Below are 19331 nucleotides of genomic sequence, written 5' to 3'. Positions count from 1 at the left end.
AAAACATGGGAGGGAAAAAATATCTGAATTATTACACATAAAAATACTAAATGCTTGCTTCTCCTATGTTTTACAAGACTCCAAATTCTAGGACACAAATACAAGGCCACATGATAAAGTCCATGTGGGAAAGTTACTATAGTTATACGCTCCCTGGATTAGGAGATTGAAATTTTTATCAAAAATACTAGTCAACTAATCGTCCAGGTAGCTCCAATTTCTAGAACATGACTTATTTTAGAAATTAAGGAATTTTCATTCACAAGTTCAATGTATACCATACGATGTGGTGATACCATAAACAACTTTAGCTGAGAGAATATTCTCACCTAGAAAAGTGTCATTCTTTTAAAGCTATCTTCATTCTTGAAACAGATTTTAAGGCACTGTTTATTTGTTCATTTGTTTGAATATACCACATTTTGAGTTGCTCTGCAATGCTTGGCAATTCTGTTGTGCCATTTATTTATGGTTTTCTGCTTATATCTTTCTGAAATGTGTCATTCAAGCTTGTGATCTCTTGTTCATTTCAACCCAATTTAACAAGAATGTACTAAGTACTTGTTATGTGCAAAGCATGGTTCTTGACACTGAGAGAGGCAAAAGGTGAATATAGTGCAGCCCTTACCCTTAAAGGTAATACTGGAAACACTACACATAAGAATAACTAAAACATGAGTTTCAAAGTGAAAAGTGCTGATACAGAAGTATAAACGACATGTGTTGAGGGAGATCAGCAAAGAGACCGGGTTAAAGAACCACTTAGGGGGTCCTGACTCATATTAAGGGTTCAACAGACACTAGTGTTTATTTTCTCTTTAATCTTACTGTAAGATCACTCTATGACCTCATTCACCAACTCACTGCCTAGCCAACATCAGCAATAAAAAACAGTTTGTTGCCATAAATCTCCTCTACTGTCAAGAGAAAGTAATTTTTCAACAAAACAAATCTATCTTCTCTTATTTCCATGGTGCAATTAAAAAATTTTTTAATATTCAAAATCTTGTCTATTCCCTGATTTCTCTCTCTCCCTGCTTAGTAACAGCAAAGTGGCCTCAACAGATGAAGCCAGGATTATGGTCTAGGTTGTTCTTCATTGAGACAAGAGTAGTATCTTCAACACCTCCAAAAGTGTGTTATGCCAGATCTCAAACACTCAAAGGCTTTTATTTACCATTAAAATACTATAGCACCATTTTCAAATCTGCTTCTGCTAAAAAAAAAATAAAGAAAATTGAAAAGAATCAACGTAACCACACTCCTTTTAATACACATCCATTATTCTCCTATATGATATAATTTCACTAGCAAAAGCAGGGCCTTCAGAACTCAGTATTAATCACAATACTATCCCACATGGCTGTATATATAACTTTGTGCTCTTTAGATATGGGGGCAGCAGGAGAAAATGGAAAAGAAAAGTTGCTTCTCAAGACAGCCTCACCAAAATGCCAGTTCATTCAATCCAAGTATTTGGAATGAGAAAAATTTTTTGTCAAGTAGTTAATCATCCTTTCCAAAGCTCTGTAGAAACTTTGCACTATTCTGCTCTTGGCACTTAGGAATATTCCAGTCTGTTAGCTCTGATGGAAAAACAGTATAAAGGATAAAAATCAAGTTGGGAGTATCAAAAACCTTGCCACACAAAAACATTTGACCCAATCAATCCAAATCCTATACATAAAAACATACCTTCACATGTCTTTAGCCTTGCCCTGAAAATAAAACCCAATATTAAACCCTTCTCATTAGATGATAATCAAAATTCAATGAAAATAAAACAAAAACTTATGGAATGCAGCTAAAACAGTGCTTAGAGTATTTAGTGCTCTTATCAAATAAGAAAAAAGATTTCACATAAATAATATAAGTTTTCACCTAAAAATACCAGATAAACAAAATAAACTACAGAAATAATAACAATTGTGGGGAAAAAATTACTGGAACACAAAACTGAAAAATGGAAAACATACAATGAAACAAAAAGTTGGTTCTTTGAAAAGACTGGGCTTTCCTGGTAGCTCAAGTGGTAAAGAACCTGCCTGAAATGCAGCTGACCCAGGTTCAGTTCTTGGGTCAGGAAGATCCCCTGGAGAAGAAAATGGCAACCCACTCCAGTATTCTTGCCTGCAGAACTCCATAAACAGAGGAGTCCAGTGTGCTATGGTCCACGGGGTCACAAAGAGTTGGACATGACTGAGCAACTAACTTTTGAAAAGATTAATAAAATTGACAAAACATGTTGCTACAGAGAACTAGGGGGGAAAAAAAAAGATACTAATTACAGTATGAGGAATGAAAAAGGGCCATTACTACCAATCTCACAGAAATAAAAAAGATTATCAACTAATACTACACCAAAACTAGATACCTTGGATAAAAAGACAAATTCCTAGAAAGACATAAATTACTGAAACTAACTGAATAAATATTTATTTTATAACTGAAGAGGATATAGAAAATATGAATAGGCCTAAAATAAGGAAAGAAATTGAATTAGTAATTTAAAATATTCCCACAAAGAAAAGCCCAGTACTAAGATTTTTGTACAAGAAAGGCTCTGCCTGGTTACCCTAGTGACTTTACACTTTTACCTGTAGACATGTAAGAGATCTCAGAGGCAAGGCTTGACTGCAATCTAACCCAAGGCTTGGTGGAATGTCCTATAGTTTCTTCTGGAGCAAGAGGAGACACATCCATTGAGGAGTTGCCACAAAGTAATTTCTCATTCTTACCTTGTGGAAGACTGCCATCATCATTTTCATTCATGTCCCTGGTTCCAACTGAGTGTAGAACTTTTCAGCTTGTCCTCCCAGCCCTTCTACAGAAGTTTATCAAGTTGCTTGCTCATATTTTAGAGACCACTTCTTCATGACAAAGTGATCCACTGCCTATGTCGTCTGCCATCTGGACTATGGTTCTGTGCCATCTTGTGGCACGAGGGCTGTGGGAAGTTGAGACTAGACTCTGCGGATCCTACTTTTGTGTCTGTGTAAGTAACAAACTATCTGAATTCATTTGGGCTCGTTGTCTTCTTATATGACTAATTTATGAAAATATGTGTGAAAAGTCAACTTAACAACTGTGGTAGTAATACCTGTGGCCTGATTAACCACTGCACTGTTGCTTGGCTGTGTGACCACTTCACAGTCGAAATTTGTCAACTATTTGAAAAATAAATAATACAAACTCCTCCTCAGAAAATATGAGCCAAGGGAAGACCTACCAAAAGTGATTGGTGGTACTCTGACAACAATTACTCTGAAACCTAAGCATGAAGAAAAATATATCACAAGGAAAGAAAATTATAAATCAATATGACTCATAAAAAAAGATCCAAACTCCTTAATAAAATAATGGCAAACAGGTGCTGATGAACCAGTTTTCAGGGCAGCAATGGAGATGTATATATAGAGAACAGATTTGTGAATACAGTACAGGAAGGAAAGGGTGGGACGAATTGAGAATAGCATGGAAACATATACATTACCATATGTAAAATACATGTCGCTGTTGTTCAGTCACTAAGTCATGTCTGACTCTTTGCGACGCTACGGAGTGAAGCATGCCAGGCTTCCATGTCCTTCACTATCTCCAGGAGTTTGCTCAAATTCATGTCCATTAAGGTGGTGATGGTATTCAACCATCTCATCCTCTGTTGCCCCCTTCTCCTCCTTCCCTCAATCTTTCCCAGAATCAGGATCTTTTCCAGTGAGTCAGCTCTTTGCATCAAGTGGCCAAAGCATTGGAGCTTCAGCTTCATCACCAGTCCTTCCAATGAATATGCAGGGTTGACTTCCTTTAGGACTGACTGGTTTGATCTCCTTGCAGTCCAAGGGACTCTCAAGAGTCTTCTCCAGCACCACAATTCAAAAGCATCAGTTCTTCAGTGCTCAGCTTTCTTTATGGTCCAACTCTCACATCCATATATGACTACTGGAAAAACCATAGCTTTGACTATATGGACCTTTGTTGGTAAAGTGACATCTATGCTTTTTAATATGCTGTCCAGTTTGTCATAGCTTTCCATCCAATGAGCAAGCGTCTTAATTTCGTGGCTGCAGTCACCATCTGCAGTGATTCTGGAGCCAAAGAAAACAAAGTCAGTCCCTGTTTCCATTTTTTCCCCATCTATTTCCCATGAAGTGATGGAACCAGCTGCCATGATCTTAATTTTTTAATGCTGAGTGATAAATCAGCTTTTTCACTGTCTTCTTTCACATTCATCAGGAGGTTCTTTAGTTCCTCTTCACTTTCTGCCATTTGAGTGGTATCATCTGCATTATCTGAGGTTGTTGATATTTCTCCTGGCAACCTTGATTTCAGCTTCTGATTCTTCCAGCCGGGCATTTCATGTGATGTACTCTGCATATAAGTTAAATAATAAGGGTTACGATATACAACCTTGATGTAATCCTTTTCCAATTTTGAACCAGTATGTTTTTCCATGTCTGGTTCTAACTGCTCTTTCCTGACCTTCATACAAGTTCTTAGGAAGCAGGGAAGGTGATCTGGCATTCCATCTCTTTAAGAATTTTCCACAGTTTGTTGTGATCCACATAGTCAAAGGCTTTCGCATAGTCAATGAAGCAGAGATAGATGTTTTTCTGGAATTCTCTTGCTTTTTCTATGATACAACGATGTTGGCAATCTGATCTCTGGTTCCTCTGACTTTTTTAAATACAGCTTGTGCACCTGGAAGCTCTCAGTTCATGTACTGTTGAAGCCCAGCTTTAAGGATTTTGAGCATTACCTCGCTAATACATGAAGTGAGTACAATTGTGTGGTAGTTTGAACATTTTTTGGCATTGCGCTTCTTTATGATTGGAATAAAAACTGACCTTTTGCAGTCCTGTGGCCACTGCTGAGTTTTCCAAATTTGCTGACACACTGAGTGAAGAACTTTAACAGCATTGTCTTTTAGGATTTTAAATAGCTCAGGTGGAATTTCATCACCTCCACTAGTTTTGTTCACAGTAATGTCTCCTAAGGCCCACTTGACATCACACTACATGATGTCTGTCTCTAGGTGAGGGATCACACCATCATGGTTATCTGGATCATTAAGACCTTTTTTGAACAGTTCTTCTCTATATTACTGCTACCTCTTTTTAATCTCTGCTTCTGTTATATCCCTGCCATTTCTGTCCTTTATTGTGCCTTGCACACAATATTTCCTTTATCTCTCCAATTTTCTTGAAACGATCTTTAGTCTTTCCCATCCTATTGTTTTCCTCTATTTCTTTGCAATGTTCACTTAAGAAGGCTTTCTTATCTCTCCTTGCTATTCTTTGGAACTCTGTATTCAAATGGGTATATCCTTCCTTTTCTCTTTTGCCTTTAGCTTCTCTCTTCTCAGCTATTTGTAAGGCCTCCTCAATCATTTTGCCTTTTTGCATTTCTTTTTCTTGGGGATGGCTTTGATCACCATCTCCTATACAATGTCATAAACTTGCATCCATAGTTCTTCAGACACTCTATCAGATATAATCCCTTGAATCTATTTGTCACTTCCACTGTATAATCATAAGGGGTTTGATTTAGGTCATACCTGCACCGTCTAGTGGTTTTCCCCACTTTCTTCAATTTAAGTCTGAATTTTGCAATAAGGAGTTCATGATCTGAGCCACAGTTAGCTACTGTCTTGCTTTTGCTGACTATATAGAGCTTCCCCACCTTCGGCTGCAAAGAATATAATCAATCTGATTTCAGTGTTGCCATCTGGTAATGTCCATGTGTAGCCTTATCTCTTGTGTTGTTGGAAGACTGTGTTTGCTATTACCAGTATATTCTCTTGACAAAACTCTGTTAGCCCTTACCCTGATTCATTTTGTACTTCATGGCCAAACTATATAGATAACCAGTAGGAATTTTCTGTGTGACACAGAGGGCTCAAACCACTAGGGCTGTGATAATCTAGGGGGGATGGGATGGGGTGGGATGTGGGCGGGAGGTTCTAGAGAGAAGGGACATATGTATACCTATGACTGATTTATGCTGATATATGAAAAAAATCCAGTCCCATCACTTCATGGCAAGCAGATGGGGAAACAGTGGAAACAGTGGCTGACTTTATTTTCTTGGGCTCCAAAATCACTGCAGATGGTGGCTGCAGCCATGAAATTAAAAGACGCTTGTTCCTTGGAAGAAAAGCTATGACCAACCTAGATAACATATTAAAAAGCAGAGACATTACTTTGCCAAAAAGGTCCATCTAGTCAAAGCTACGGTTTTACCAATCATGTGTGGATGTGAGTGGTTGGACTATAAAGAAAGCTGAGTGCCGAAGAATTTATGCTTTTGAACTATGGTGTTGGAGAAGACTCTTGAGAGTTCCTTGGACTGCAAGGAGATGCAACCAGTCCATCCTAAACGAAATCAGTCCTGAATATTCATTGGAAGGACTGATATTGAAGCTGAAACTCCAATACTTTGGCCACCTGATGCAAAGAACTGACTCATTGGAAAAGACCCTGATGCTTGGAAAGATTGAAGGTGGGAGGAGAAGGCGACGACAGAGGATGAGATGGTTGGATGGCATCACCCACTCGATGGACGTGAGTTTGAGCATGCTCCGGAATTTGGTTATTGACAGGGAAGCCTGGCTTGCTGCAGTCCATGGGTTCACAAAGAGTCAGACATGACTGAGCAACTGAACTGAACTGATGACAAAAATCAATACAATATTGTAAAGCAATTATCCTCCAATTAAAAATAAATAATTTTTTTAAAAAGAAGCTGAATACGGCCGAAAAACTACAGCCTTGGTGGAAAAGCAAGATGGAGACATATGAGAAAGTAAGTAATGGAGGAAAATTATTTAATAAAATCTATCATTTCTGGGAAAAAATAAAATATTGGCAAAACAAATGCAACAATATAGAAAAAGAAATACCATAATAAAAAAGGATTTATCCTAGTGGTGCAAAGATGCCTTAACCTCCGAAATCAATTAGTATAATACACTTTATTAATAAACTAAAAGATTAAAAACACATGATCACATTAGATACAGAAACATTATTTGGTAACTCTAACACCTACTAACAAATTACATATGCAAGGAAAATTTCTCAAATTCTTAATGGAGAAATATACACAAAATTTCACACTAACTTCATTTTTAGTGAAAGCCTGAGCGCTTTCCTCTTACAGTTGGGGCAAAGCAATAATGTCTGATCTTGATGTGTGATGATGATGGTGGTGGTGGTGGTGGTAATTACAATAATAAATTATATTTATAATAAGGACAATCAGATTGGAAAAATATAAAACGCTCTTATTCATAGATGACATACTCTTATTTGTAGAAAATCTTCAAATATCCACACACACACACAAAAATCTACTAGAACCAATAAATAAGTTAAGGAAGGTCATATTGTATTGCTATAAGATCAATAAAATAAAAGTCAATTGTGTTTCAGTATGCCAGCAATGAAAATACTAAAAATAAATTATGAAAACATTATTATTAACAGTAGTAGCCTCTAATTTAATTAAATTCCTATGACTAAATTTAACAAAAGCCTGTAAGATGTGCATACTGAAAATCATATAATATTACTGAGATTAGAGACCTAAATAAATGAAGGTACTTTCCATGACCATGAATTGGATGACTTCATATTGTCAACACAGTAACTGCCAATTGATCTATAAATTCAATGCACCTCTTATCAATTATAGTAGTTGTTTTTGTGGAAATGACAATCTAATCCTAAAATTCGTATGGGAGCGTAAATGTAAAATATTCAAAAACAGTCATGAAAAAAAAAAGTTGGAAGACTATTTGATTTCAAAATGTATTATAAAAGCAAGAGTATCATATATTATGGTATTAGCTCAAGATATTAGCTCATCAGATTTGACAGTCCAGAAATAAACTCTTATATTTATAATCCACTGATTCTTATAATACTTTATTGAACCATAATTCACATGCCATTAAATTTATCCTTTTAAAGTGTGCAATCCCATGATTTTCAGTACAATCACAGAGTTAAATGACAATTAGCATTATCTAATTTTAAAATATGTTTGTTAGCCCAAAAAGAAACCCTCACATACTAAAAATCCCTAACTACATAGTCTCTAACTTTCTCCAACACTAGGCAACCACTAATCTATTTTTGGTCTCTACAGACTTGCCTCTTCTGAACATTTTATATAAATAGAATCATACAACAGTTAGTCTTTTGTGACTGGTTGTTTCCACTTTGGTTTATTATGAATAACTTTTATCAATATTTGTGTACAAGCTTTCGTGTGAAAAAAACTTTTCCAAATCCTTCCCAATACTTGTTATATGTCCTTATTATAGTTATCCTAGTGAATTTGAAGGAGTATTCCATTGTGATCTTGATTTGCATTTCCGTAATGATTAATAATATGAGCATCTTTTCATGTTCCTATTCAGCCTTTGTATTTTTCCTTTAGACAAATATTTATTCAAAATTTTTCCCATTTTCAACTGGGTTTTTTTCTTTTTATTGTTGAGTTGTGAGAGTCAGTATCCTTTGAAGCTCAAAAGTTTTTCATTTTGGTGAGGTTCAATTTATCTAAGTATTGGCAAGCATGTGGAGAAACTGGAAACCTCATATATTGCCTGTGAATATAAAATAGTACAACCATTTTGGAAATTAGTTTGGGCAGTTTCTTAAAACACTAAACATAAACTTATGCAACCCAGCCATTCCATTCCTAGGAATCTACCCAAGAGAAATGAAAAAGTATGTGCACAAAAATGCATATACAGAAAAGTCCATAGCAATGTTACTTAAATAGTGAGAACTAGAAATAATCCAATTGTCCACCAAAAAAGAATGGATAAATTAAGTGTGCTGTTCTCATACAATGAAATGTTATTTTAATTAAAAAAAAGCCATATACAAAAGAAATACATATTATATAATTCCATTTATGTGAAACAGTATGAAAAAACAAATTTATAAAAACAAAATGTAGATCAGTTGTTGCCTAGTTGTAAAGGTAGGAGTGGGGATTGACTGAAAATGTGAGCAAGGGAAGTGTTCTAAAATGAGATTGTGGAGATATTCACACAACTCTAAAACCTAAAAACCATGTTTATTAAAATGTGACTTTTATCATCTGTAAGTTATACCTCAGTAAAGTGTTTTTTTTAAAAGAAAAAACATAAATATTTTAATGGCAATCAGTAGCATAACTTTGAAATCAAGGACAAAGTATTAAACATTAGAGTTGAGATCCTAGCAAAGTTATTAAGATGGAAAAATAAGATTTAAGCGTAAGAAACATATTTTTTCTATTCAAACATTATTTGATTCTTTTATCTCCATAGTATGTGTGTTAGTCACTCAGTCATGTCCAACTCTTGACAACCCCATGGACTGTAGCCCGACAGGCTCCTGTGTTCATGGGATTTTCCAGGCAAGGAAACTGGAGTGGGTTGCCATTTTCTTCTCCAGGGGATCTTCCAGACCCAGGGATTGATCCTGGGTCTCCTGCATTGCAGGTGGATGCTTTACCATCTGAGTTACTAGGGAAGCCCCCCTTATCTCCAAAGAAAACCCCCAAAAAAATCAACCAGAAAATTGTTTTAAATTATATAAGCACTTAGCAAACAAGCCAGATTTAAAACCAATATGTTACTATTAATTAAATTACTACATTATGTGGATATAATTTAAATATTTATATGTAACACAAAGGTGTATTTATATCTTCAGTTCAGTCGCTCAGTCTTGTCCAACTCTTTCTGACCCCATGGACTGCAGCACGTCAGGCTTCAGGCTTCTTACATGGATTTAAATCTATATATATATATATATAATTATACTACACACTTTTATATCTAACATGCATACACGAATATCTGCACATAAAATATAAAGTACCTCAGAATATATCTAAGAAAGTGTACAGTAACTATATAGAGCACTATAAAGCACTAATTAAAAAATAAACAAAAAGTGCCCCATTTATTGTATTTATTAGTCACTTGATCCAGAAAAGGAAATTTTAATATTCAAAAAAATGTCAAATTTCCAAAAAGACACCTGCAAAATTAATATAATTCCTATCAAAACCCCAAAAAAGTATTTCAAAGAATTTTTCAAGCTGATTGTAAAATTAAAGAGAAGCAAATTTCAACATTAAACAAGACACTTCTGATGAATAAAGTGGGGGGACTTGTCCTTGAAAGCACTGAGTTATTATCATTAATTAGTAGTTAAAACAGGATTGTATTGCAGGAGAAATAGATATATCTAGTTACATAAACATTATCAGTTCAGTTCAGTTCAGTTGCTCAGTCGTGTACGACTCTTTGTGACCCCATGGACTGCAGCACGCCAGGCCTCCCTGTCCATCACCAATGCCTTGAGTTTACTCAAACTCATGTCCATTGAGTTGGTGATGCCATCCAACCATCTCATCCTCTGTTGTCCCCTTTGCCTCCAGTCTTCAATCTTTACCACCATCAGGATATTTTCCAATGAGTCAGTTCTTCGCATCAGGTGGCCAAAGTATGGGAGTTTCAGCTTCAACATCAGTCCTTCCAATGAATATTCAGGGCTGATTTCATTTAGGATGGACTGGTTGGATCTCCTTGAAGTCCAAGGGACTCTCAAGAGTTTTCTCCAACACCACAGTTCAAAACCATCAATTCTCTGGCGCTCAGCTTTCTTTAAGTCCAACAATCACATCCATACATGACTACGGGAAAAATCAGAGCCTTGACTAGACGGACTTTGTTGGCAAAGTAATGTCTCTACTTTTTAATATACTGTCCAGGTTGGTCATAACTTTTCTTCCAAGGAGTAAGCATCTTTTAATTTCATGGCTGCAGTCACCATCTGCAGTGATTTTGGAGCCCCTCCAGAAAAAAATAAAGCCTCTCACTGTTTCCAATCAATTTGCCATGAAGTGATGGGACCAGATGCCATGATCTTAGTTTTCTGAATGTTGAGCTTTAAGCCAACTTTTTCACTCTCCTCTTTCACTTTCATCAACAGGCTCTTTAGTTCTTTGCTTTCTGCCATAAGGGTGCTGCAATCTGCGCATCTGAGGTTATTGATATTTCTCCTGCAATCCTGATTCCAGCTTCTGCTTCATCCAGCCCAGCGTTTCTCATGATGTCCTCTGCATATAAGTTAAATAAGCAGGGTGACAATATACAGCCTTTACGTACTCCTTTCCCTATTTGGAACCAATATGTTGATCCAAGTCCAGTTTTAACTGCTGCTTCCTGACCTGCATACAGGTTTCTCAAGAGGCAGATCAGGTGACCTAGTATTCCAATCTCTTGAATTATTTTCCACAGTTTGTGGTGATCCACACAGTCAAAGACTTTGGAATAGTCAATAAAGCAGAAATAGATGTTTTTCTGGAACTCGCTTGCTTTTTCGATGATCCAGCAGATGATGGCAATTTGATCTCTGGTTCCTCTGCCTTTTCTAAAACCAGCTTGAACATCTGGAAGTTCACGGTTCACGTATTGCTGAAGCCCGGCTTGGAGAATTTTGAGCATTACTTTACTAGCGTGTGAGATGAGTACAACTGTGTGGTAGTTTGAACATTCTTTGGCATTGCCTTTCTTTGGGATTGGAATGAAAACTGACCTTTTCCAGTCCTGTGGTCACGGCTGAGTATTCCAAATTTGTTGGCATATCGAGTTCAGCACTTTCACAGAGTCATCTTTTAGGATTTGAAATAGCTCAACTGGAATTCCATCACCTCCACTAGCTTTGTTCATAGTGATGCTTCCTAAGGCCCACTTGACTTTGCATTCCAGGATGTCTGGCTCTAGGTGAGTGATCACACCATCATGATTATCTGGGTCATGAAGATCTTTTTTATATAGTTTTTCTTGTATTCTTCTGCTTCTGTTAGGTCCATACCATTTCTGTCCTTTATTGAGCCCATCTTTGCATGAAATGTTCCCTTGGGATCTCTAATTTTCTTGAAGAGATCTCTAGTCTTTCCCATTCTACTGTTTTCCTCTATTTCTTTGCACTGATCACTGAGGAAGGCTTTCTTATCTCTCCTTACTATTCTTTGGAACTCTGCATTCAGATGGGAATATCTTTCCTCTTCTCCTTTGCTTTTTGCTTCTCTTCTTTTCACAGCTATTTGTAAGGCCTCCTCAGACAGCCAGTTAGCTTTTTGGCATTTCTTTTTCAGGGGGATGGTCTTGATCCCTGTCTCCTGTACAGTGCCATGAACCTCCATCCATAGTTCATCAGGCACTCTGTCTTTCAGATCTAATCCCTTGAATCTATTTGTCACTTCCACTGTATAATCATAGGGGTTTGATTTAGGTCATAACTGAATGGTCTAGTTGTTTTCCGTACATTCTTCAATTTAAGTCTGAATTTGGCAATAAGGAGTTCATGATCTGAGCCACAGTCTGCTCACAGTCTTGTGTTTGCTGATTGTATAGAACTTCTCCATCTTTGGCTGCAAAGAATATAATCAATCTGATTTCGGTATTGATCATCTGGTGATGTCCACGTGTATAGTCTTCTCTTATGTTGTTGGAAGAAGGTGTTTGCTGTAACCAGTGCATTCTCTTCGCAAAACTCTATTAGCCTTTGCCCTGCTTCATTCTGTACTCCAAGGCCAAATTTGCCTGTTACTCCAGGTGTTTCTTGACTTCCTACTTTTGCATTCCAGTCCCCTATAATGAAAAAGACATTCTTTTTAGGTGTTAGTTCTAGAAGGTCTTGTAGGTCTTCATAGAACCATTCAACTTCAGCTTCTTCAGCATTAGTGGTCGGGACATAGGCTTGGATTACCGTGATATTGAATGGTTTGCCTTGGAAATGAACAGAGATCATTCTATCGTTTTTGAGATTGTATCCAAGTACTGCATTTCAGACTCTTTTGTTGACTATGATGGCTACTCCATTTCTTCTAAGGGATTCTTGCCCACAGTAGTAGATATAATGGTCATCTGAGTTAAATTCCCCCTTTCCAGTCCATTTTAGTTCGCTGATTTCTAGAATGTTGACATTCACTCTTGCCATCTCCTGTTTGACCACTACCAATTTGCCTTGATTCATGGACCCTACATTCCAGGTTCCTATGCAATAACGTCTTTACAGCATCGGACTTTGCTTCTATCAAAGAGCCACATATAAACCAGAACTGTGTAACTTACAATATTGAGCCAAATATGACAATGCAAGAAGGTCATTCTGACCCTCCTTTGTACTCCTGAAAGCAGGAGATAAATGTTTTATGAGAAAGGCACCCTCCCTGTGACAGAAGAATAGAAGACAACCTTATCACCAAAGACAGTAAATTTAGGGCTGTAAAGTTTGTTAAACTAACCCTTATTTTCCTAGTTACTTCTTCAAATTCGTTTGTCTTATTAATTCTTCACAAATGAATCTTCTTTGTCTAAAAGCTATAAAAATTTCTCGCTCTGGTCACTTCCTCGAGCTTTGACCCTCTTGTAAAGGCTTCCACGTACATGTAAAAATTCAGTAAAACTTGTACACTTTTTCCCTGTTAATTTGTCTTATGTTAGTTTAATTCTTTGGCCTAGCCTGAGACCCATAGAGAGTAGAGGAGAATTTTTCCTCCTCTACATATGCAATGTGTTATTTTAAACTTTTTCACTAATTTTTAGATCTCAGTCATTGTAAGAAAATCTGTTACTCTTAAGAAGTTGACTTGCCACCAAGATCTCCTCTGTATCACTGAGATATAAGCAATCAATGCCATCCCCATTATTCATTAGATTCTTTGAATAAACTTTCCTCCAGACAATTCTCCCTTCACATAAGTGATTTTTGTTTCTCCAGAAAATTCAAAGCAATAGGAAAATAACACAGAAGAAACAGTATCATTAAGAAAAAGATGATTAGAAAGCAGAAGGGCTAAGATTCAAAATAATTCCTAGGTTCTTGCACAAACTTTTCCTAAAGTCCTAATTAGGAATAGAGTCCTCATTTGACTTCATGCTGAAGAAGAGTGCTACAAAATAATTATATCCAAAACCTAAAGATTATGTCATGATTACACATAAACATACAACTTAGAGACAGTGTTCCATTTAACTTTGATCAAAAGTGGCAAAAAAATTAACTAACGAAATGAAACCTACTGAAGCATATTTCAATCTAACTAAAGGGAAAATTACACTGTTTTGTTCAGATTTTTTAAAAAACTAGAAATCTTTTCAAGTGCATAGTAAAATAGCAAAGGCTTAGGAGACTTATAATTTAGATTTTGGACAACTAAATTTGGGAGTACGTGTATTCTGTCCTGCTGCCTAAAATCTTGGTACCAAATATGAATATTTTTATAGAGTGCAAGTCAAAAAAGTACATGCAAAAACCAAGAGGTAAGCTCAGAATAGGAGGAACATGAGATCCTCTCCCCAGAACCCACACAAATTTGGATGACCTGTGCAAGGTATGAGGCTACTAATGGGTAGAGGCTCCAGCAAAGGGTACCCATGTAGAATAGGAATTCATAGGAAGAAAGCCCAGCACTTGAAAACATGAGGGTAGGACAGGTACACAGGTACCAAGGTATTATTAGGTTCAGAGATAACAAAGAAAATAAAACTCATTTCCTTCTTTCTTAAAACAGGAATTTGAGGGGAGACTGAAGCTATGGAAAAGGATTATTAATCCCAGTGATAGAGGAGACAGGAGCCAATGAGGACATTGTACCTCATTCAATGTCTGGCACAAAGTCAATGCCCCAGATGAATTTGTTGACTTTAACTGATATAAGGACAATGTTTGGCACGGCCATTTCTTGTAAAATTATATACATTTAACTTTTAAATAAAACAAAAATCTAGATGGAAAAAGAAGCGGGTAAAGTAATAAAGAGTTCTCTTTTTCATATCCTATGAACTGACTCTTAAGTCTACATTTTTAATAGCTTGTTAGCTAACCTTAGTAAACCAAGCAATGGAAGGATCTTAAACTTTAAAATGGCACTGAGAGCAAAAGATAAGTAATGCCATAATGCAACCTAACAGGAATCAATCATTTCTTTTAGGTGATCTGTTCCCTGTATTTTTGCTAAATGCACCAAAGTGGAATTCAATGACACCCTCAGAAGCCTCCTAGGAATAAGCCTCTCTTACTTTGTTAATTAGGTACATCAAAGACAAATCTAAAAAAGCTAGATATACCTTTCACACTACATTTTCATATTACACATATTTTTCAGTTTATATTTTCAAATTTATAGGTTGGATATTCAAACTGGGTAAATTGGCATCACTGACAAAACCTAACACTTCTTATCCAATCTCTCCTCAAAAGACACTGTGGTAATGCACCTCTGAGACCATAAAAGCACTAAGGATAAAAAGGAAAAGATATAAAAGATATTATATGAAAGCAACAAATATTATTTGACAAAAAAAGACTATTTTTAAACAATAATATCATCTCTAGGAAAGATATTTTAGTCATTTGAGGGTTATTAAAAATATAATTATACTCATCATAAAACAAAAATTGTCACTGCTGTTATTCTCTCAAGCCTTCAGCCAGAGGCCAACACAGAAGTTTTATCTAGTTTGAGCATTACACTGACCTTCAGCTATTTCCCTCTGCTCATATTTGGAACACTGCGACATGTGGAAACAAGACAGGCTGGCACATTCAGGTAAATGTTCTGGAGGTTTTGAAAATTCACATGGAGGCAAACACTTAAATCAATAACTAATACAAAGTATTAAGCACTTCAGTCTTTCAATTACTATAGTTCATCATACAACCAATTTAGGTAAACTTAATATAACACAGGAGCTAAAAGCACAGGCTTTAGATCAAAGACTTAAATGGAATCCTCACTTTGTCTCTTATTAAGTAACAGGATATATTTTTAAACCTCTCTAAATCTCTGTTTCTCTAGTAAAAAAAAAAAAAAAAGAAATATTATTAGTTACCTTGTGGCATGTTTAAAGTAAGATTATATATTTAAAGAACTGAGCATTTCCTGATACAGAATAGGTGTTCATTGTTTTAGAGTCTTCATTACTCTTGGTCTTAAAATGGGATAGTCCTTAGGAAGCCTTCAGACAAGTGAATTATATTGGAGACATAATTCTGGTTTAGCAGACAGCAATACCAGACACTGCTAGGGGTACAAGCAACCACTGATCTTCACCAGAAAGTCCCTGTGGTTGCTAAATCTTGGCTCCCAACACTAGCCCAAACTTCTGCTAGTGGAAAAGTCTCCCCCTGACAAATGTTACTAATGTTTCTAACGTGCCCACTAAATATTGGAAGAGAAATTCCAAGAGCTCTTCCAAATCTAAACAAAATTATTGGATTCGATTCAAGCAAAAAGTCTGTTCATTCCCAAACTGTTTGAACCAATCCCCAGAATGCAGAGCAAAATGGTTTTGGTTCATTTTAATTAGGAGTCTCTTTTTGATGCCTGTGTCATCTAACAGCAGGAGCCTAAGGAATACTTCCCTTGTTAGTCATTAAAGCTGAAAGCTACAAAGCATTCATAAAACTCAGACTCCAGCCCTCAATCATCAATCTCTAAACCTAATAAACTTTCTAACCAGAGTCTTCATTGCCTGTATAACAAGTGACCCACATACCTTAAATGAACCAGGGTTCTTTGTCTGGCAACTCACTGATTCTGATAGATGGGAAAGGCCAACACAGAAGAGATGCTTGGGGGAGTTGTTGAGAAGTTAACAGTATTGCCTATTAAATCAAACACCATTCATTCATCGACACATATACTGTGAAAGGTCTGAAAATTCATGCTATTCTTCCCACTTGCCCATTTCAGTGTACACATTTAATTTAATGTAGAAGTCTTCAGGGATCTGAATCCCTGGTTGTTTTTTTTTTAACATTCTACATACCATCTAGACAAAATGGAGCACAAGGAAGAATGACTTGTGTGTGTATAAGGAGAATGCAAAAAGCATGTATTCAAAGCAACCTTTCTTTGCATTGTACTACATTTGTTCTTTTTTAAATTTTAAATGAAAAAAAAGATGAATATTTTTAATGAAAAAAAGGTACAATTTCACAAAGAAGATAGACATCATAAACCATTAGATACCTTAATAACAAAGAAACAAAGATACGTAAAGCAAAAATCAGAAGAAATATAAGGAAAAAGAAAAAATATACAGTCATAGTGAGACATATTAACATTTCTCTGAGAATATTTTATGAAGGGCAGAAAAAAATAAGAATAGGAGTATCTTGAATGATATCATTAACAATTTAAATATAATAGATTTATATTTAATTACTTTATATTAATCATTTCCTACACAAATAGATTTACATTTTGTGTCTCATACATTGTTATTAGATGTCCATAAGACATTTAGAAAAAACTGGCAAAAAGATAAACATTCAATTCAGTTCAGTTCAGTTCAATCGCTCAGTCATGTCCGACTCTTTGCAACCCTATGAATTGCAGCACGCCAGGCCTCCCTGTCCATCACCAACTCCCAGAGCCCACCCAAACCCATGTCCATCGAGTCAGTGATGCCATCCAGCCATCTCATCCTCTGTCGTCCCTTCTCTTCCTGCCCCCAATCCTTCCCAGCATTAGGGTCTTTTCCAATGAGTCAACTCTTCACATCAGGTGGCCAAAGTATTGGAGCTTCAGCTTCAACATCAGTCCTTCCAATGAACACCCAGGACTGATCTCCTTTAGGATGGACTGGTTGGATCTCCTTGCAGTCCAAGGGACTACCACGAGTCTTTTCCAACATCACAGTTCAAAAACATCAATTCTTCGGTGCTCAGCTTTCTTCACCATCCAACTCTCACATCCATACATGACCACTGGAAAAAACATAGCCTTGACTACACAGACTTTTGTTGGCAAAGTAATGTCTCTGTTTTTAAATATGCTATCTAGGTTGGTCATAACTTTCCTTCCAAGGAGTAAGCGTCTTTTAATTTCATGGCTGCAGTCACCATCTGCAGTGATTTTGGAGCCCAAAAAAATAAAGTCTGACACTGTTTCCACTGTTTCCCCATCTATTTGCCATGAAGTGATGGGACCAGATGCCATGATTTAGTTTTCTGAATGTTGAGCTTTAAGCCAACTTTTTCACTCTCCTCTTTCACTTTCATCAAGAGGCTCTTTAGTTCTTCTTCGCTTTCTGCCATAAGGGTGGCGTCATCTGCATGCATATCTGAGGTTATTGATATTTCTCCCGGCAATCTTCATTCCAGCTTGTGTTTCTTCCAGCCCAGCATTTCTCATGATGTACTCTGCATATAAGTTAAATAAGCAGGGTAACAATATACAGCCTTGACGTACTCCTTTTCCTATTTGGAACCAGTCTATTGTTCCATGTCCAGTTCTAACTGTTGCTTCCTGATCGTAAACTTCAAAAATTCTGTTTTGCATGCATGATTCAGTTATACATACACACATGTGTTATTCTTGAAACTATTTTCCATTTAGGTTATTAAAGATATTAACTATAGCTCCCTGTGCTATGTAGTAAACTTCGATCCCAGTTGCATATCTATTTTTTTAAATTAGAAATCTAGTATTCTATTCATACTAAGTCAAACAAGTAGAATCAAAATGTCATAAATTTTTTAATTAGGCAAGAATTTATAAGTCTTCTAAAATATCTATTTTATATATATGTGTATACAAAAACTTTTCTACTACACTTGATAAAGGCTTGAGAGAGAACATAAAAAAAAGAAAAGATGGAGAAATTGGAAAATATTAACTAAATGAAATGAGAGCACTGAATATGAAATAGAAAAAGTGAAACAAACTAGATAAAAGTAAAAGATGCTCATATATTACAGTTGTTTTGAAACATGGCTGCTCATTAGAAACATATCTGGAGCTCCGGGGGAAAAAAGCAATACCTGGGCATTTGTATTTTTCAAAAAATTTCAAGATAATTCTGATATGCATATGGATTTTAAAAAGTGATTACAGGTTTTTCTATTAAATGGTAGTTTTGGTGAAATAGAATTCTATAATTTTTCTGTTGACCAATCATGATACAATGGTATTAAGTGAGTAGTCATTATATAATCACAATAGTAAAATATGTTTATCAGTTTTCACAATCAATAGTCAGACAAAAAATAAAAGATAATTACAATTCACAGCCATAATGGGAATATGATTAACCCAACAATATAAAATAATTACAAACAATTTGGGGGATCAAGCAGTGTGATATTGTAACTGGAAGTGCATATATGCACATGTTTTCATCTGCTCAGCCAGTCTGTGTCTTTTTGTGGTGCATTTAATTCATTTACATTTAAGGTAATTATCGCTATGTATGATCCGATTACCTATTACCATTTTCTCAATTGTTTGGGATTTATTTCTTTAGG

The sequence above is a fragment of the Giraffa tippelskirchi genome, chromosome 9 (genome assembly GCF_054371585.1).
Source record: "Giraffa tippelskirchi isolate mGirTip1 chromosome 9, T2T-mGirTip1v1.2.pri, whole genome shotgun sequence".
Classification (NCBI taxonomy): Eukaryota; Metazoa; Chordata; class Mammalia; order Artiodactyla; family Giraffidae; genus Giraffa; species Giraffa tippelskirchi.
This window is presented reverse-complemented; position numbering follows the sequence as displayed.